This window comes from Mastomys coucha, unplaced genomic scaffold, assembly GCF_008632895.1.
Source record: "Mastomys coucha isolate ucsf_1 unplaced genomic scaffold, UCSF_Mcou_1 pScaffold21, whole genome shotgun sequence".
NCBI classification, from domain to species: Eukaryota; Metazoa; Chordata; class Mammalia; order Rodentia; family Muridae; genus Mastomys; species Mastomys coucha.
Genome location: NW_022196904.1, coordinates 96,272,896 through 96,294,252, shown reverse-complemented (window position 1 = coordinate 96,294,252; position 21,357 = coordinate 96,272,896). Strand labels below are relative to the sequence as shown.

The 21,357-nt window shown below is 44.1% G+C and overlaps 1 protein-coding gene and 1 pseudogene across 1 annotated transcript in view; one reads left to right on the top strand and one right to left on the bottom strand.

Moving 5' to 3' along the window:
- The window catches only part of Syt9 (synaptotagmin 9), a 176,247-nt gene that overhangs the window by 7,116 nt on the left and 147,774 nt on the right, over positions 1-21,357 (bottom strand). The gene's annotated exons all lie outside the window — the stretch shown is intronic.
- Positions 5,051-5,491, top strand: LOC116102751 (annotated as a pseudogene).

Genomic DNA, 21,357 nt, shown 5'->3' with positions numbered 1-21,357 from the left:
TAGGTACTATAGGTCCATATTTGTACCATGATGCACAACTTAATTGATTAATAAGGCACATGCCTAACAACAATCTGCTATACTAGAAAATTACTAAATTCATAATTCTAATGGCCATATTTAGGATAACTTATTTTTTTCTATTTTCGGGTGTGTTCTTTCAGATAGGTGTCTCTATGTAGCTCAGGCTAGATTCAAACTTCTGGCAATCCTTCCGCCTTAGTTTCTGGAGTCCTGGGGTTACAGGTGTATGACTCCATGCCTGGTTTCAATTTGTCAAGTATAGACATAGAAAAACATCTTGTAAAGTTGATTTCAAGATGTTTATATTGATTTGACCCAAAGCTTCGAGTTTTTAATATTTTAAGCATCATAAGGAAAACTTTTTTGTTTAATACATAATAAAATGGTTGCTGTTTGAGACGTGATATAATTATGTGTTAATTCAGCCATTTTAGTTCAAGGGGCTTAAGCCTATCAATTGCTTAAATAGTACCTGAATATTCAAAAGAATTTTGCTTGTTAGGTTTATAAAATATTGTTTACTTATCTAAAATTTTTGAAAGAATTTGGTTAAATGTGAAATTGATTTTAGAAGTTTATGGTTCTGAGACTGGAGCAGCCAGCCAGGAGGCACAGGCCCCATAAGTCCCAGGGGAGCCGCAGGGTGGCAGGGACAGGATCCTCTCAGCTTCCGAGTGACAGAGGAGGATCAGATTCCTTCTCTGCCCCTTCCCTGCAAGTGGAGGGCCTACGGCCAGGGGACGCCATTTTCTCTCTGGTAAGTTTCTGAGACCAGAGCAGCCAGCTGGGAGGCACAGGCCCCAAGAGTCCCAGGGGACTTGCAGGGTGGCAGGGACAGGACAAGCTCTAGTCAGAGACACTAAGAACATCTAACACCAAAAAGCAAGAGATGGCAAAAGAAGGAAGACCAAAAGGTGGACAGTACACTCCTTCTTAAAAGGGGGAACCAAATACTCAGGAGCAGAGACCGAAGGAAGGGCAAGCCAGCCTAAATATAGCTATCTCCTGAGAGGCTCTGACAGTACCTGACTTAATACAGATGTAGAGGCTCACAGACATCTATTGATCTGAGTACAGGGTCCCCAGTGAAGGAGTTAGAGAAAGGACCAATGGAGCTGAGGGGTTTGCAGCACCTTAGGACGAACAACAATATGAACTAACTAGTACCCTCAGAGCTCCCAGGGTCTCAACCACCAACCAAGGACCGCACATGGAGGGGTCTGATTGTTCTGGCAGCATGTGTATAGTAGAGGATTGCAATTTGATCATCAATAGGAGGAGAGGAGCTTGGCCCTGTGAAAGCTCTGTACCCCGGTGTAGGGGAATGCCAGGGCCAATAAGTGGGAGAGGGTGGGGTGGCAGACATGGGGAGGGGGCAGGCAACAGGGGTTTGTTTTTGTTGTTTTTGTTTGTTTCTTTGTTTTTTGGAGGGGAAACTGGGAATGGAGAAATTTACATGTAAATAAAGAAAATATCTCATAATAAAAAAAATTTAAAAAAAGTTTATGGTTATTAATGTGTTAAATTAAAGAGCTGAGAATTCTATAAAGTAAAGTGAATATTTTAGTTAAAGACAAAAACAATTAGCTTACTGGTTCACATTGTATATCATACACTAAGGACTGTTCTGGGAATTCCGCAAGTGATTGACCCATCACCACCAACCATACTGAGGGTGTACTGTTCATCTTCTTATGTTATATGCAGGCTCCCCACACTTCTAATCATCCTTATTTTATTTTTATAATACTACCTGAAATATTTCATCATGCTTATTTCCTATTTCTTCCTGAAGGATTTAAGTTCCACTCAAGAGAGAATTCTCATCTTTTCAATGTGTCACCAGCACCCACTGTAAGTATTCAGCTGATATTTGTTGAACAAATACTTGAAGGCAGCAATTCCATTTTCAAAGTGATTGTTTCAAAGGAAGCCTGGCTGATCCTTGCTCGAACAGAATGTCACAACACAGCAAATGATGCCATGGAAATTCTAGTCTTGAAACAATCACTGAGATAAGCTGTCAGCCAGGCAGCCAGCACGAGGATCCAGACTTTGAGAGTTCCAGAGAAAGTACCCGCCCCACCCAGTCTGCCTTTTAAACTATGGTTAGCTGATGAGGGTCATCTGAGGCATTATGCTTGAGGCTGTAAAATCTCACAGGAGATAACCAACAGGACCCTGGCTGCTGTTGCCTTTAACTCTCATGGGTGTGGTCTAAGGCTTGGAGAAGTAAGTGCCACAGAAAAAGCAGGGGTCTAGGAAAAAAGCATGTGAGTTTGCAAGGTGGTACTTACTTATTTTTATGGATTAAGAGAACCACTGTGCTCCCAGATTTGAAAGCTGGTATGCAGAGACTATATAAGAAATCAGCAATCACTCTATGTCTCATAAGATGAGAGAAATTGGTTTTCCACCCAACAGGAATGTACTCAGGGCTGACTCTGTCAGGAAATTTATGGGGTACAGGTCATATGATGATGAATAGCATGCTCTAGCCTCAAGCATCAGCTGGAAATTCAGAGGATGACACATACACAGATGATATCAAGTGTCACCAAATACTATGTCAGGGTGAGGGCCAGTGAGTTAAGCAGCACAGACAGAGAACACTTAGCTCATCTCATACAGGAGGAGCTTCAGGATACTTTCACAGGATGATAGCCAATCAGACACTTAAATGATGAACTAGATGTAGGTGAGTAACGGGTAGAAAAGAGAGCTTAGAAAATCAAAGCAGGAACAAAGATGCATAGTAACTAAAAAGAATTAAATGGACCAAGAGCAATTAGGCATGGCCCCAACCATAATGTGTAAGAGGGAGACAGACAAGGGTCATGGAGGGGCTTGACAGCCAGGGAACCCGAGGTTGTTTAGGACACAGGGCAGTTCCTAGAGGATTTTAAGTAGTGTAGGCAGGGGAGGAATGGGAGATCAACCCAGATCTCTGGGTAGGGCTGTGAGGATATATCCTGGCAGGACTGCTCCTGGGAGTAGACAGCGCCTTCTGCTGGCTGCCTAGAGATAAAGAGGTCTGAGGAAAATGCAGGGCTTGCTTTGGCTTCAGACCCTGCTGGTAAGTGCATGAATTTTGCTGCTGCTGCTATTCTTCCCTGAAGTGGGAAATCTAGTTACCTTGGCCTTCCAAGGTGGACTGAATCCTCCAGGCCTCCTTCAGTGCCAAACTGGGACTGCTGGAGCGTCTACCCTCATGGACAGAATAGCTAACACATCCTCAACCTCTCTACCACGCAGACAGCCACTGCCAGACTGCCCGGCTTGCTGTGTAAATCAAGCTAATAAACTCTGCAATCTATATTCATTCTGTCAGTTCTTTTCCTCCCGAGAACACTGACTAATGGAGGTGGTGCTGCGCTAAAGGATAAAGCACACAGTGTCCAGTTGTCCTACTTTTTTTTTTTTTTTTTTTTTACCCATTTTAAGATGGATCATTGGTTCAGATGTTGTACCAGTCTAATCCAACCCTCATTACATCATGTTCTCAACAGCATTCATTCCCCAGTTTCCCAAATGGGGCTGGGCCTGACGGCTGCTTGGATAATGCAGGAATTTTACATAGAAGTATATAGATCTAAGAGAATGTAAGAGCCCACAGCGGAGGTCATAGATATAGTAAACTTCTAGGTTAAGACAGACTTCTCATTTTTAATTTGCACGAAGCAATAAATCCACTTTTTGGAGCAGTTTGAACTGAGGTTTCTGTTCCTAGAAGCCCAATGTATTACTTGTCTTGGGATATGAGAGCTGTCCCATTCAAAACCCTCAGGACCAGCTAAAGACAAAGTCCAACCTTTTCCCTTTAGGGTGATGCAGGCTAAAGGAACTAATGAAAAGCAGGTGCTGCTTTAGAAGAACCACGTCTTTGCATCTATGATGTCAGAACTGATCAGAATATATTTTAGAAGACATTAGTGGGGGTGGAGCAGGCACTACAGAATATAGCACAGCACTAAATTAAGGGGGAAAAAACTCCATTAGCTTTTAAGGTTTTAGAAACAACGGGTTTTTACTTTCCCAGTTTTACTGCATTATTGTTCACTATGCATCCTACTGGGTTTGGAAATTATGGTGACATTGAAGCAGATGATTAGGTTGGGGAAGGAATAGCAAGATCAAAACAACTGAAAGTAAATTAGCAAAACCCCTTACATCACAAAGCATTTGGGAATGTGAGGTCTCAGGGGCTGTGAGTCAATGCCAGCAGGGTAGAAACAAAAGAATTTTCCTGAGAATTCTTAGGCTTCGTTTTTCATCTCACATTGTTAAGTGAAGCGAGTAATATTAACACCGAAGGGAAAACAGTTCTTAGAGCCAGCATAATTGTGTGATCCCTAACCATGCAAGACCCTGGTTGAGCTCTGTGAGGAACAGCCATGTCTTCTAAATGGCTGAGATGTGGGGCTGCAAGTGTGATGAGAGTGGGCATCTGCATGCTCTTTCCAGGGACACTATAATAGAGGAATCCGCAAAGGTCAAGTACAACAGCTACAGGTTGAGATTCATCTTAGTGATCACTCTGGTTAATAACAAGTGTCAGCTTGACAGGATCTAGAATTGCCTGGGAGACAGGTGTATCTGAGAGATGATCCAGTTTAAGTCAACTGAGGCAGGGAGAGCCAATCCGTGGGCTGGGATCCCAGACTATATAAAAATGTGAACGCAGCCGGCTAATACCATTCATCTGTTTCCTAATGCCACACCTCCCTAGTTGTAAGGCTAGGAGTTAGCCAAATAAACCCATTGTCTTAGTTAAGGTTCCTATGACTATGAAGAGACACCTGACACAGCAACTCTTATAAAGGAAACCATTTAACTGGGGTTGGCTTATAGTTTCAGAGGTTTACTCCATTGTTATCATGGAGGGAAGCATGGTGACATACAGACAGTGTTGGAGAAGGAGCCAAGAGAGTTCTGTATCTCGAATGCAGCAGGAAGAGAGAGATACTGGGTATGGCTTGAGCTTTAGAAACCTCAAAGCCAGGGAGCTGCGAGTTGTCATGCAGACATGGCCAAGTCCAAGAACCACACTACACACAACCAGTCCCACAAATGGTACAGAAATGGCATCAAGAAACCCAGGTCAAAACGATATGAATCTCTTAAGGGGGTTGACCCCAAGTTCCTGAGGAATATGCGCTTTGCTAAGAAACACAACAAGAAAGGCCTGAAGAAGATGCAGGACAACAATGCAAAGGCAGTGAGTACAGTAGGTGCAGAGGCCATCAAGCCCAAGATACAAAAGGGCCCCAGCCGCAAACTCAGCCGTCTGGCGTTCATCGCTCACCCCAAGCTTGGGAAGTGGATTCAAAGCTATGTGGTCAAGGGGTGTAGGCTCTGCCAACCAAAGCCCAAGGATCAAACCAAGGTCACAGCTCCAGCTAAGGCCCAGGCTTCAGCTCCAGCTCAGGCTCCCAAAGGTGCCCAGGCACCTATGAAGGCCTCATAGAAAAGGCTCCTGCCAATGTGAAGACAGGTACTGGGACACACCTACTTACACATTATTTGCAGAAGACCAGTGTCCTATGCTGTTTTTACAAATAAACTTGAGGCAAGACCTGTTTAAAGAAAGGAAGAAAAAAAGAAAGAAAGAAAGAAAGAAAGAAAGAAAGAAAGAAAGAAAGAAAGAAAGAAAGGAAGGAAGGAAGGAAGGAAGGAAGGAAGGAAGAAAGGAAGGAAGGAACAACGAAGAAAGAAAGAAAGAAACCTCAAAGTCCACCCCCAGTGATTCACTTCCTCCAAAAGAGGCACATATCCTAATCCTTTCAAACAATGCTGAAGAGAAAGATATTGGGCATGGCTTGAGCATTAGAAACCTCAAAGCCCACCTCTAGTGATACACTTCCTCCAACAGTGGCACATATCCTAATCCTTTTAAACAATGCTACTTCCCATGACCCTAAGGGCGCCATTTGCATTCAAAACTCCTCACTCCTTCCTTCCCTCCTTGTTTGTCTCAGGTGTTTGGTCACAGTCACAAGAAACACAACTAACACATTGATACAGTGAGAGGGAGAACCTTTCCCAAAGCGGCCTGTGTGGCCCATCCACTCTGGATGGGTAGGGTGGTTACACTCTAGCAGCAGTGGTCGGTCTAAAAGCACTGTCTGGGACCCAAAGCCCTGTTTCAATCTGTATTTGTCAGCCTCTGTGATGATGATAAACACCCCCCAGTCCTAGCTGCTTACACAATTAGCGCCACTTCATGGCTCACAGTTTGTGGGTTGGCTGCTGCTCTGCCAAACAAGTAAAGGATGCTGCTTTGTCTTCACACACCAGGTGAGGGTGGAAGGAGCTCCTTGTGTGCTGTCCCCAAGATAGAGCCCCTGGGGTAGAGGTAGCAAGAGGCAGCACTTTATACACCTCAAGGTTAACCAAGCACTGGCTTCTCATCAAGTCTATGTTCTACCACCAAGGAAGGCAACAAGGCCAAGTCCAAAGTTACTGATGCGAGACCTGACAAGACTGCAGAGGGTCACACAGAAAGAATACGAAGGTCTGTCTACTCAGCCTGCTTGTTTTGCCGCTCATGTGCTGGTGATGGTGAATGCACTATTTAAGGCTCAGTTTGTTTCGTGAAGGACAATACTGCTTGCTTATTTATAGGCTGCACTCTTTACCTTTCTTGTTATTGTGACACAGTAGTTAACAAAAGCAGCCTAGGGGAGGGGAGGCTTATTTTGGCTTTCAGTTTGAGAGGATACAGTCTTTGCCGTGGGAAAGGGATGGCAGCAGGGACACCAGATACTGGGTGACATTGTGTCCACAGCCAAAAAGCAGAGATGGGTGTTTGGTGTTCAGCTCACTTTTTCTTTCCCCTTTTTATTTAGGCCAAATCCTGAGTACATGGGACAGTGTCGCTCCCACTTAGGTTTGGGTCTATTTTTCTCAGCTAAATCTTCCTGGAAGCTCTCCTTTAAAGATACGTCTAGTGTTAGCATTCCTTCTAGGCTCCACCCTACAGTTACGCTGGCCTGTGAGGATGGCAGGCAGGGTCAGCACTGGAGGGAAGTCAGGACAGAAATGGAGAGACACAGGCTGGGGTTTAAGGTGGTAAGAAGACAAGGGTACATCAGACCGATGCTCATAAGTGCTATACAATGGGGAACCCCTCTCCAACGGGCTTGCTGTGGTCTAAGGCTGCGGCACAGCCTGGTCACCCAGCTTCCTGCAGGCCAGGCAGAATGGAAACCTCTAAAGACCATGCCTGCCAGGCCCCGCCCCATCGATTCTCCCCTGCCTACTGCCTCCATGCTGCTCTGCAGTCCCTTTCAGAACCTGTACCATCTTCTCACCATCTACAGACTTCCTGTGGTTCTCACCATTGATGTCATCCAGGCTCCACTGTATCTTTAGCACCTTATTATAGTTCCTGGTTCTTTCTAAGAATCACTGCTCTCTGTAGCCCATTTCAGAAGGCCCCAGACTCTGCCATCTCTGGGTGGGGCTGTGGGGATGTCTTTCGTCCTCACAGCCTTTGCTGCTCCATCTTAACATACAATGTCCCCTCCCCACTCAACCTTTTACATCTCCTCCCTGTTATCACTGAGGACCAAGGCCCCTCTTGCTCTTGATTTTCCTTTCTATGCCAAGCCCTGCCTCTGCGCCACTCTAGTAAAGCAGGGTTTGTTGGTATTTTATCCTTGAGCTAACTCACCAGGCCTCCTGGCCTGCACTCTGGGGAAGCTGTAGAGGCCTAGCCTCATACTCATTGTGTCTCCTGAAGAATTTTGTCTGAGAGTTTATGAAAGGTGAGCTATTTCGAGAGAATTCTGTGTTCTGTCACAGAGAAGATAATGCTAGTTTATCAAACTACTTCAGTAATTCCGAAAAGAGAACTCTGTGTGACACAACGTCAGGGACACAATGGGTGTTGTTGCCATTTCCAGGAGAGTTGAAGCAGAATTAATCAGGGCATGAGACAGGAAGTGAAGCATGGCGCCTTACTGAGGCCAGGGTCTTCATGAAGGAGGGTGCTTTCATCTTCAGTTGCTGTTGTCCTGTTCTTCTTACCTTGTGGCAGCACACAGCAGGGAGGAGTACCCGTGCATGAGGAGATAAATCTGCTTGCAAGGACTGTGCACACATGTAGCAGGGGCCATCAAAGGCAATAAGCCTCAAGCCGGCCCCTCACCTAAGTCAGGTCCCCCACAGGGTAAAGGCTGCTCAGAATTAGGACAAGGCTCCACTGAATGGCTACAGAGGCCAGGCTTTGTCCACCTCCTACCCTCCTTCCCTGTTGTCTCTGAACCTCTCACCTTCTCAGCTTCACACTTACACACTCTCAAAATGTCAAGGTCCACAGGATCCTGAAGCTTGGCTGGGCTCTGGTGCTTCTGTCCTTGTGGGTCATAAGGGTTTTTCTTAAAGCTCCTCCTAAGTGGGTGGGGGTGGGGAATCTCAATATGAGACAAAGTATAGGATACTGTCAGCTGGAGAGGCTTTTCCTATCATCTTTTTAGCATGTAGAAATTTATTTTTATTTTTAAAATTTACTTATTTATTCACCTTATAACCCTGTAACCCTATACCAGCCCTTCCTCTTCTCCCAGCATCACCTCACACAAATCTTCCCCCTATTCCATCCCATTCTGGGTGTCATCCCCCACTAATACCCACCCACACACATTAAGTCACTGTGGAACTAGGCACATCCCCTCCTACTGAGGCCAAAAAAGTAGTCCATTTAGGGTGTGGGATCCACGGGCAGGCAGGCAGACAACAGGCTCAGGGAGAGCCCCTGCTCCAGTTGGGGAACCCCCATGAAGACTAAGCTGCTCATCTTCACTAATACTACATCTGACAGAGGGCTAATATCCAAAATATATAAAGAACTTAAGAAGTTAGACACCAACAATCCATATCACCCAATTTATAAATGGGGTACAGAATTAAACAGAAAATTCTCAACAGAGGAATCTTGAATGGCTGAGAAGCACCTAAAGAAATGTTTAATGTCCTTAGTCATCACAGAAATGCAAATCAAAATGACTCTGAGATTCTACCTTACACCCATTAGAATGGCTAAGATCAAAAACTCAAAGGATTGAACATGCTGGTGAGGTTGTGAGCAAGGGCAACAGTCCTTCATTGCTGGTGGGAGTGAAAATTTGTAGAATCACTCTGGAAATCAATTTGGTGGTTTCTTAGAAGATTGGGAATAGTTCTACCTCAAGACCCAGCTATACCACTCCTGGGTACATACCCAAAAGATCCTGCAAGGACAATTGTTCCATTATGTTCATAGCAACTTTATTCATAATAGCCAGAAACTGGAAACAACCCAGATGTCTCTCAATTGAAGAATGGATTAAGAAAATGTGGTATATCTACACAATGGAACACTACTCAGGCATTTCAAAAAGGATATAATTAATTTTGCAGGCAAATGGATGGAACTAGAAAATATTACCCTGAGTGAGGTAACCCAGACCCAAAAGGACATGCATGACAGGAACTTGACATAACTGTCCTCTAAGGCTCTACCCAGAAACCAACTGGAAGAGATGTAGAAAACTCATATCCAAACATTAGATGGAGCTTGAGGAGTATTATGGAAGAGTTGGGAGAAAGGTTGAGGAACTTGAAGAGTCAACTAACCTGGACCCTTGGGAGATATCCCAGAGACTGAATTGCCAACTGAAGAGTGAGTATGGGATGGACCAAGGCTTCCTGCACACATCTAGCAGGTGACCAGCTTGGCCTTCATGTGGGTCCCCAACAACTGGAGCAGGGGCTGTCGCTGAGCCTGTTGCCTGCCCGCCTGTACTTAAACACACAATCTCTTAAAATTGCACAGGATTTGTCACTGATTTTGTGAATCTGAGATACAAATGTATACCTTATGCCAAGTATGAGGCATGCTGGGCCAAAGGCACTCTAGGCTCTCTCTTCTCATTGAGCACCTGCCCAGATTTTGGGATCTATCCAAAGGTCTCATCGCTCATAGATGGATGAGACATAATCCCTGTTTCCAAGGAGCTCACAGCTTATTCAGGAAAACAAATAATTACAAGAGGGCATGACAACAGCTTCTGCAAAGGCCTATCTTCTCAGGAGAGCTTGTGGCTGAGTGCTGTGATAGTCCAGTTCTTATTACTATAATGAAATATCTCGGTCAGGATGGTTTTTATAAACAGGTTTACTTAGTTCATACATTTAGAGACTAAAGGGCATGGTGCTAATATCAAGTCATCTCTGGAGAAGGGCTTCTTTGATGCATCAAATCTCACAGTGACATATATGTATGTAAATGTTGTGTGCCTTTTCCTCAGGAGACATGAACAACTATCTGTTCACCCCAGATCTAGCAGATCATCAAAATACATTCCAAACAAGTGTAGCATGGTAAGCCAGTGAATTTAATTAGGGTGACATATGGGAATGTGGACAACTTATGGCAAGTGCTGGCCAAGCCACACCAGTGAGGAAGAGTCTTGTTTCTTCTAGTAATAGTTAAACACTTCTACATTGCAAGGAGGGTAAGAATCTCAGTTGCCTCAATGGCCTTCTCACACGAGCTCCATGATCACAGCTGCTCTAATGTAACAATGGCAATGGCTATGGCATACTTCGAAGACAAGGTACAATTGCAAAGGAAGGCTTCTTTCCATAGGAGAAGCCAAAGATGTTTGGAATTCCAAAGTCCCTTCTTGACTCAATGACCCAAGGACCTTTGGAAGAGACATTTAAACTATACCCAACCAATGCCAGGTAGAATCCTAAAGAAGTTAATTTAGGATGCAGCTGGAGGTACTCCAGGCAAAGGGACGCACATGTTCAAGAGCAAGGTGACCACAGAGTGTCACATTTCTGGCGTCCTGAATGTAGCTTATGTGCAGCTATCATGCAAAGGTGACAGTGACATGTTATGGGCTCCAGACAGGAATTAGCCAGGTTGTGGAGGGTTCTGTGTATGTTCTAAAGCTGTAAAAAGAAGCTGAAGAGAGACAGAGAGAACAAGATTGGGGTGAGTTATGAACTGGTAGGCAGCTCCCTGTCATCTCTACTGTGGCAATGGGGAATCAGCAGTGGCCATGAGCTGCTGAGAGGGATTCAAACCAGGGTCAAGACTGGTCATGCCTGAACTCACACTGTCCCAGAGCACTGGACTGCTTTGGAGGCTCCTTGGCGACAGGGCATGACCGTGCACCTGCTCTGCAGACCTGCAAGCTTCTGAGTTGTCAAACTCCACGTCAACATAAGAGGGCACCAAGATGGATGCTCCTGAGCCCCAGAGGGGATAATGGTAGGGAATGCTGGGGGTCCCATGTTTCCTTCAGCACTTCTCTCAAGGCTTAAACCCTTACTGTCAACTGCCTGGCACCATTTCATTCCAAATATTCTTGGGAGCACCTGGGCCAAGGTGAGGCTCCTTGACTAGGAAAAAATAAGAACTAACCACCCACATTTTCCAGGGCTGTGAATGAGGACAAGCTGAGAAGTATAAGTGAACTGTCTGGTCTGATATCTCTTGCCCCAATTGCTTTCCCTCCAAGGAATCACCATGAAATCAATGGGGATGTCAGGAATGTATTACCTTTCCTTGACAGGGATAGAGTAAAGATCTGATTTTTCAAAGGACTACTCTGAGCTTCAATAAGAGATCAGGGAGTTGTCATAATGTCATTGGGCTAGGTAATTACCATATAGGAAGGCTAGTCCAAAAGGGAATCCCCTGGGAGCTCTCAAAGGAAGAGAATCAGGGGTTCTGGCCAGGACTCTATCAGCTCCTTTAATCCCGATAACTATACTAACTCTAACTATCATACACACAGCATACACTAAGTACTATGTACCCTTGTAGGTCTTTGGCACACAAATCAATATCCTCTTTATTCCTCCCAATGATGATCATGATTATTCCTGATCATAGTTACTAGACATTCCTGGTATGATGACTTTCAGGAGTTAGAGGCCTCTCATTCTCTCTACAGCCCCCAGGTCAGGGTTAAGCTTGGCTGTAAGGTCTAGTGTTCGCTCTTTAGGCTAGCTTGGCATCCAGTCAGCATCCATCCTGCGCCTGTGGACTCCCGCAGAGTTGCTCATTCGAGTAAAAAACTCAGCTCTGTGGCCAGTTCCAAACTAACTACAAAAGCTGGACTTTTCAATGACTTCAGCAAGGGAACACCACGTGCTATAGGCAGGAGGACTCTAGCTGAGGACTGGTGTGGCAGTCTTGAAGAGCTGGCTGACAAGACTTTCCTAGAGCCACAATGCATAGAAAGCATCTCTGAAACCCCAGAGTTAAGTTCTGAGTTTGAGGGGCTGGTTCTGTGCAAACATCTAGCTTACTGGAAGAACCGTCTCTGGGATAACATTCTGTATCATTACATTCTATAGCACAATTAGAAAACTATGGCTGATAACAATTGGTATGTTTTACAAAGAAATGATGAATATGCCAATTACTCTCTTTTGATCATTACACATTGAATGTAGGTATTAAAATGTTATATATTATAACTCATGAATGCATGCAATTACTATGTGACAATAAATGTGTAATTTAAAAGCTTATCTCTCTGGGGTAAGGAGGGCAGGAATCAGTTTCACCCTTGTGGATCACCAGCCCCCTTGCTTGAAAAGGAATTTTATATGGAGAGAAAACAAAAACTGGTAAGAATAAACAATTGGGCATGGTCGTGTTTGACTGTTAACCCTTGAAAGTTGGTAAGAGAGCTATGTAAGACAGCAGGCTGGTGGAGATGGCAGAGTTCCAAGCTCCTGGCAAGGTATTAGGGCAGAAGTTGATGGACAGCTGGGTCAGGGGATAAGGGGTACCTTAGGGTTAGCATTTCTGTGATTAGACAGCATGACTAAGAGCAATTTGGGGAGGACAGGGTTTATTTCATTCACATTTCTATATAGTAGTATACCATCTAAAGCAGTTAGGGCAAGAACCTGGAGGCAGGAGCTGATGCCGTAGCCATGGGAGAAGTGTTGCTTACTGATTCTCATGGCATGCTCACTCTGCTGTCTTATAGAGCCCAGAACCATCAGCTCAGGGGTGAGACCACCCACCTCAATCACTAATTAAGAAAATGCTCTACAGGCTTGTCTATAGCCTAATCTAATAGAGATATTTTTAAGAATTGTGGTTCCCTCCTCTCAGTTGACTCTAGACTCTGTCAAGTTGACATAAAATGACCCAAGACAGGGCATAGGGTAAGACAGAAGTCAGGGCTTTCAGGTGGGTTACATTGAGGAAGGTAAGGACAAGAGGTTAGAGGCTGTGAAGTCCAAGGCTAGATATTGAGGCCCAAGGCATTATCCCAGGGTCAACACCAGCCCATCATCCCAAATGCTCTCAGAGCCTGGAATAATATTTTTAGACCCTCCTATTCTCTATCTGTTTCCTTCCCTTCCCTGTATACACTAACATAATGGATAACACTAATAAATCCTCCATAGCATCCAGGAAATGGCAAACCCTGTGCTAAACATATTACATTCATAGTCTCATGTAAGCCTGGCATCAGCCCTCCCTACTTGGTAGGATCTATAATTGTGTGCTTGAAAAGTTTACTAACTGGTTTAAATAAATTTTAGCAGCCTGTTCAAGAACACACAGCTCAGAAAAGTCAGGCAAGGTATAAATTCAGTGGTCAGACTCTGGAGCCCTGAACTTCCAATGAGAAAAGACCTACTTCTGAGTTTGAGTGAATGGAGTTTGCCTAGGGCAAACCCATCTTAGCTCAGTCCCCTATGTGGCACAGGCCAGGAGGCAGTGACCACAGCCTAGGAGACACTGGCTCTGCCTTCATAGGGATAGCATGCCCGGGGGGCCTGTGTGGGCTATGGAAATTGAGCAATTTTTCACTTAAAATCATCTGAAAACAAACTTCAATGTCTTCAAAATTATATATTCACAGAACATTCCTAGACTCTGGGATAGGATTAGATGGTAATGATTTAATTGATGGTTAAGTGTGTAGATAAAATGAGTGTGCTGAATTCTTCCCGTAATTATCTCTCAGAGGAGCCCTGGCAGCTGTAATTACTGTCTGAGGCCAAAATTATAAACCAGCTGTAGTTTTAAGCAAAATATGTTGCAGCCTCTGCTGGATCTTTAAGGAAAAGTCGGTCACCACCAGCCAGCTTAGGCATCCCTGTAGGGCCAGTCAAAGAGGGAGCAGAGCCTTGGGGAGAGAATGTACTCTCACTGAGCACTCCTGCATCCCAGCCCATAGCTGTCACTGGGCACTGCTCTGATTGCTCTTCCTTGCTGCAGGAAGTCTTTCCTCCTGTTCGTTCTGTTGCCAGGAAGAGTTTTCAGATCAGTTAGCAGTTACTGACTTTGCCCTCGAGGCTAGACAGTAGACTCAACGAGCTGGGGCACTCGTAAGTCAACTCAATGGTGGTGCTGGAGCTCTTACATTGAGGGAGACCTGTGGCATCATGGCACTTCCACGTCTGTACCTTGCTGGAGACCCACAGGCCAACTTATATCCTCCGTCTACATTTGGCCAGAATAGACAGGAATGACTGACTGCCTCCACGGATCTGGCGAGTTTAATCATGACCAAATACTCTTCAAAAACTCAGTTCTTGTTTGATAGTTATATAAACCATTATATGTTCATTCAACACCAACCACAGAAATCTGGAGATGAATGGAAATGAGGGAATTCCTCTGGTGTGCTTCTTGGAGTTGATATTTATTCATATTCTTGTATATTCTCACCATTTTATCCCTAAAATATTGATTTTTTTTAAAAATCAACCCTTGAAAATGACTTTCCACTGTGAATGCATAATGGGACACCATGACCTTCTTCTAGTGTGGTGTATGACACCACAACTGCTCTCTTCCTCATTAGCATTTTAAGAATTGTTTTCTTGTATAAAAATGTTTTAGGTGCTACAGGAAAGGTAAGACATGCTGTGATATACAGAGCAGACACAGTCCCTGTTACCACACTTCTGTGGCTTTTGGATGATCCTGGACTTGACTTTGAACTCAGTAACAATCAAATCTGTGACATCAGGAGCTGCATCCCGAGGTGAAAAGTTGAGGCTTAAGTGGATATGCTACAGCTGAAGGGATCACATTTGAGCTACAGACTCAATAGTTGCGCTGGCCAGAGACACTTATCCCTGTCATCCCTAAGGCCTCTCAGTTGTTCAGCATTCCAGGTTGCTTTCCATGCTTACAGGTTGTGCTTCTCTGTGATCCACTCATAGTACACACCAAAATGTGGGTCATGAGTTCTATCCTTGGCACATAGAACTCTTGCTAGGTATGGATGACACAGAACACGGCACCAGGTGACATCAGAACTGTTATTAAACAAACTACGTCTACTTAGCTATGAGGATGAAATCAACATTTGTCTTAGTTTGGCAAAGTGTCAGGCACCTGTTCAGAAATACTTGTTTTATTCAAAAGAATACGTCTTAAAGTGCTATGAGGATGAAGGCAGCTACAACAGACTAAACACTGTCTAGGTGAAGGCAAAGGACTTCCAACTCTACCCTCAGAGGAGAAGGGAGGTCAATTTCAAGTGTTCTCCTTTAAGTGAGGATGTTGGAGAGTGGAACAGTGAGATTCTTTACAAAACAATGAACAATCTCAGCTTCTAGGAGTGCCCCAGCAGGATCCATTCATGCTACCCATTCTGTCTGTCTCTTCTTGTACAGCCATTTTCTCTTGGGAGGTAGTAGAAATCCCTTATTCTTATTGGATCACATGTTTATTTCTCAGTCTATAAACCTTGTTTAGAATTGTTTGACCCCCACAAATTTATTGGCAGAATGCATCCATAAGTCCCTGACGAAGTAGGTGCATTGATATCAATGGCCAGGGGATGGCAGCAAAGAGTAACAGAGTGGTGATAGCCACTCTCCAGCCCTCTGCCCTCTCCTTCCAACTCCGCGGGAGAGATGATTGGCAGTGTTACAAAGATCCCATAAGTCACACTGACCATTTACAAACACTGAGGGTAGTAGGATTGGAGAAAATTCCTGACAAATATCTATTGAATCTTAGTGTGATAAAGAAGAGAAACCGTTTGAAAGCTGAAGAAGCCAGTGTCAATGCTGGGATTGAGGTATGCAATGAATTGAAGGCCAGCACTCCCCACGAGGTAGGTTTAGCATTATTGTGCTGGTTCTCTTTCCAAGTAGATCATGGGCAGCATATTGGGATTTATAAAAAAATAATAATAAATAAAAAGGCTCCTCCTTATCCTTTATTTTCACCAGAAAAATGAGTATTGACAGCCATATATATGCAGTGATGTGACAGGCTACACTGGGGCAATGGCTATTAAGGTTCTCTAGACAGGCTGGGCAATGGTGGAGTATGCCTTTAATCCCAGCAATTGGGAGGCAGAGGCAGGTGGATTTCTGAGTTCTGAGGCCAGCCTGGTCTACAGAGTGAGTTTCAGGACAGCCAGGGTTACACAGAGAAACCCTGTCTCTCAAAACAAAAACAAACAAACAAAGGGTCTCTAGAGAGACCATCTCTTGTCTGGAAAGGTTTCATAGGACCTACTGGTATGGGAACGGCATGGATCTGTTCTTGACTTGCTGCTATGTGGCACCATACCTGCCTGAGCCTTTCTGAATCCTGAAATGGAGTCTCAAGTTGAGGGTAAACTTTGAGTGGACAGGGAGAGGCAGCAGGGAGGTTGGACAGGTTTTGCTAGGGAAGGAGATGGTGCTTTTAATAGTGTCTCAGAAACAATTCGTCTTTAAAGTGAGGCATCTTTTGTGCACATGGTTTCAATAACCAGCAAATGTATGGCCATGAAATGTAAGTGGAAAGTCTGACAGGGGTCTGAGTAATTCTTCTCTTGTTTCCTAAGTGAGAGCTACAAGAAGTATAGTTTTACCATTTTCTCTGAACTTAATGTCTAAAGTCTGATGTCACTTGGCTGAAAATGGAACAAAGGACAGATGTCCACCATCTTGGCGTCATCCTCAGCTGCTGAATCTCCAGTCCCTATCTCTTATCATCACCTCTCCACACTTTACGGCCAGATAACACGTATTCTCCTTGCCAAATTTCTGTTGTTTATACTAAAAGTTATCCAATGACTATATCTTATAGCAAAGCCAAGTTGAGGGCTTGTCAGAGACTATCTCCTTAACAAAATAAAACTACCAGGAAGAGTGTCCTCACAACAAGATGGGTCTCTGCACTAGGGTAATGGCTAGAGCCTCATCTCTTTACTGGACGTTCCCTTACGGATAATTTCTGCTCAGCTCCACTTTTCAAGTTTTCAATCTCAGATGTACAGCTTTCCAGGAAGACAGTGTCCATTCACATACTTGTGGTTCTCAGTGGTCTGCTGACCTGCCAGTGACACCTACGAGGCTATAACACTACCTAGGGACATCCTGCTAACACCCGTGAAGGATACTTTCATAGACATATCAAATAGCTGAGCTTTTCATCTTATCTCTTGTGATTTACTGGACACTTCTTGTTTTAATATTCCTTTTCTCTGTATCCAACTTAATGTCATTCATATCAAATAGTATCACACGATATTTGATTCTGTTGGCTCCCTGATTATAATTTAAATCCCTACCTTCAGGTTTTAATATTGATGAAGGTAGCTAACCAACTTTGAGAATATATAGTCACAGTGTGGTGGAATCTCTTCTGCTTCCACAAGGAGGAAAGCTTCTCTCCATGATTGTTTTAGGTTTATGTTATGTTATTGGTTTTGTGTGTGTACACGTATGTATGCCTACAGCCTTGTAGAAACCACTGGTATTCAAGCAGGTAGGTCAGAAGAGCACTTAGAAGCATATGTATATGAATGGGCAGTGCATTCCTGGATGATCTGTTTTTTGGATAGAAAATGACTCTTTTAGTTATCTGAAAGCCAAGATATTGGGGGAAGCTTTGTGATCAGAATTCCAACAGCATAGGAAATAACTCCAAGACTCAACAGACAGGACTTCATGAAATCGAAGTTTCTGCACAGTACAATATCAGCAGAATGTACAACTCACAGAATAGAAGAAACTTTTACCAGTTACACTCCAGACAGGGAACTAATATCCAAAATCTATAGAGAACTGCAGAATTCAATACCAAACAACAATAACACCTGCCAAGCCACCTGTGACCCATTGAAAAGGATAGTTCTCAAAAGACACACTAATAGCCACAACCCATCATCTCTGATTACTGCTCAGCCCTCCACAGTGTCAAAGAGCAACATGTGGAGACAAAGAGGATGCGACCTGCCTCATGAATTCATCATTTCCTCAATGTAAACTAAGCAAACCCAACCCAACCCAATCCTGCTTCTGAAGACACATTCACGCTCACTCCTGTGGGCTTTTCTGTGTCCATGAGAGGCTGTGAGTTTAACCAGTTTTAGCAGATGGTATCACACCTTATTCAACACCAGGAAACCATCTTGCTCTGGGACCTTCTGGGTTCGCACAGTTAGTCTGCCTCTTTGTTGCTCTCTCTCTTTTCTATCCTCTCTCTCTTCATTACCACTCTTTTTGTAGCTAGGGTTGATCCTAGAACTCCTAATCCTCCTCCCTCTACCCCTTGAGTATTGGGATTACAGGCATTTGTCACCATGACCTGATGCTTTATATAGCGCTGGAGAGAAACCCTGGGCTTTGTACAGGAGGTAAAGACTCTACAAACTGAGCGACATGCCCAGCCCCCAAACAGTGTCTTCATGCATCACAACAGATCATGGTTGGTATTGATCTTTTTAGCTTGTCTCCAGGCAGCTTTATTCACACTGTGGTGGAGGATCTGTCGTCTGCTGCTTTTGCAGACAGTCTAGCTTTCTTCCAATGGGATGGATCTCATCTCTGCTTGTGTTGTTTTTGCTTTTCTAGTATCTTTTCTACTCAGGAGATCACCACCATTGAAGGTTTCATTTTCAGCACAGCTAGACTGTAAAATCCTATGTATAAACAAGTGTCCAGAGCAAACACTTGTAAATCCTTGGCTTCTGGACATGCCCAAAGCCACACTAGTTTTGGTGAATGTTTGGGTTGGAAATACTACAGGTTCATTCATGAATGTTTAATACACATTTGGATGGGCTTGCTTGAGATGACTTAAATATTCATGAATAATAACAACAGTGGATCCTTATAGAAGCTCCACAGAAGGAACCATGATGAGGAATGGATGCAGGGATTTCTTCTGCCATCTAAAATAATGCCCAGTATCTTAGCAGTAGAACCTCTATCGTGTTTTGAACTGGCTTCTGAACTAATAAAACTAAGCTCTTCTTAGTTCATTGCTTCTCTGCCCTCCTTTTACCACTGAAGTTCTTTATCCACTAGTTTACATACATTTCTTCTCATTATAGGTCTGTCATACTTATTATTTATCTTTTCTCATGGCTCATAAAGCCTTCTCAATTCCCTCTGGAAAAATCTGATGATTTCTTGTTCTGCTGATGCCTCATTGGCCATGTTCATGATATTTCCAAGTCACAACATAACACATTTTTCACAATGTACCATGGTGTATCAGATAGTGTCATCGGTCATAGGGAAGCCTACAGAGTGGCTGCTGGAAACATGGCCCCCTTCTTCTGTGGCCAGGCACATATACTTCATAAACGTTAATGTTTAGGATGCCTCTTCAACAGGCAAAATGATGTCTGGCCATGTGCAGGTTAGCCTGAGCAGGTACTGTTGGTCACATGGTCCAGCATGGATTTGACTCTCTTCTTCTCTATATACTAACCCCCATTCACATGTTCCTCTTCTCTACTCTCTTGGAGCTCACATTTTTCTCTTCTCTGTGTCAAGCTTGTCTTTTGACTTGATGTTGCGTGATGGCAGTTCCTGTGGCAGGGTGTGAACTCCACTCCCTAGAAATGCTTCCCTAGGAGCCTCAGCAGGTATGGCCTAGTGCTCCTGAGCAGTGGTCCTGAGGCTGCCTCCTTGGTTGTATAGGGAACTTGAGATTCGACCAGGTGCTCTCTTCTACCAGTCTTCCTGGACTCCCATACAGACTCCTCAGCCTCCTTTCCTGGTTTCTCAGAATGTTAACATTTATATTTTAATCTAGATAGAGACCTCACTCCATCAGGAAACAAGTGGATTGAGTTCCTTTTCCTTTTCTCCTATTTTGTACACAAGTTTGCAATGCCTTTACTGGTCAGTATAAATCCAATCTCTGTCCTTTCTTCCACTCTATGCTAGTATTTTTGTTCTCTCTATTGAACTGGTGTTTTATTTCTTCACACAGATACTTTTTCTGAGTACTTTGGGGTTGTCTGGCCGCAAACAATAGGCACAAAGAACAAAACAAACCCCCACCAAAACAAACAAACAAAACCAAACAAACAAAAGGCACTGAGTGCTTTATGAGTGGTGAAGGCTGCCTTTTGCATCAGCACTGGGCCTTTAGAGTTTTAGAATAACCGTTCAAAGCTTGCTCACAGCAGTACCTGCTGAGCATGAATGTAAGAGTGGGCCTTGAACTGGACCTGGGAGGAGATGAGTTAGCAGGAAAAAAGCTTCTGTGTGGAGAGCCAATGCTGAAATCCGAGATGAAATCTGAACAAAAATGTGACATCCAAGAGGTAGGGTGGGATGTGGGAGGTGTGGGGGTGACAGTGCACGTGAGGTCTGATCTGAGGAGTGCAGTTTCAAGTGCAGAGCAAAGCGTGGGAGAGAGATGGGTCATTGCAGATAATCTAGAGAAGGCAGATGAGAGAATAAGGGCAGGGTCTAGAGCAGTGGTTGTCACCATTCCTAATGCTGTGGCCCTTTAACCACCAGTCATAACATTATTTTGTTGCTACTTCATAACTGTAATTTTGCTACTGTTCCAAGTCATAATGTAAATATCTGAGATGCAGAATGTCAGATGTGACCCCCAATGGGGTCTTGACCCACAGGTTGAGAATCGCTGGTCCAGAGCCTGGCCAAAGGCCAGTAGGCCAAAGTGGGAAGGTGGCTTGTTTAGGGCTGGATAGAAGAGGGCAGAGCTGCTTTCATAACACTTGAGTATGTAGTAATTATATAGAGAAAACTCAGGTAACTAGGAAGCCCTGGGGGACAGAAGGCAGGTGGTGTCCTAGTTCCAATAGATGGGGGAAGTCCTGAGTGGGTACTGCATAATGTTGGGTTCTTTGTTCCCGGCTTGAAAGCAGCTGATCACGGAGTAACACGTATTCCATGGAGGCAAGATAGCACCATGATGAGCCTGTTAGTGGGGGCGGGACATCCTGCACACACTCAGAAGTGGGCAGAATTTCTAGGTAGAGCCTCAGAGCAGGTATTCCCTTTCTTCTGTTTCAACCCATTCTCCCCCATTGTCCTTTTCTTTTCTTTTCTTTTTCTTTTCTTTTTCTTTTTTTT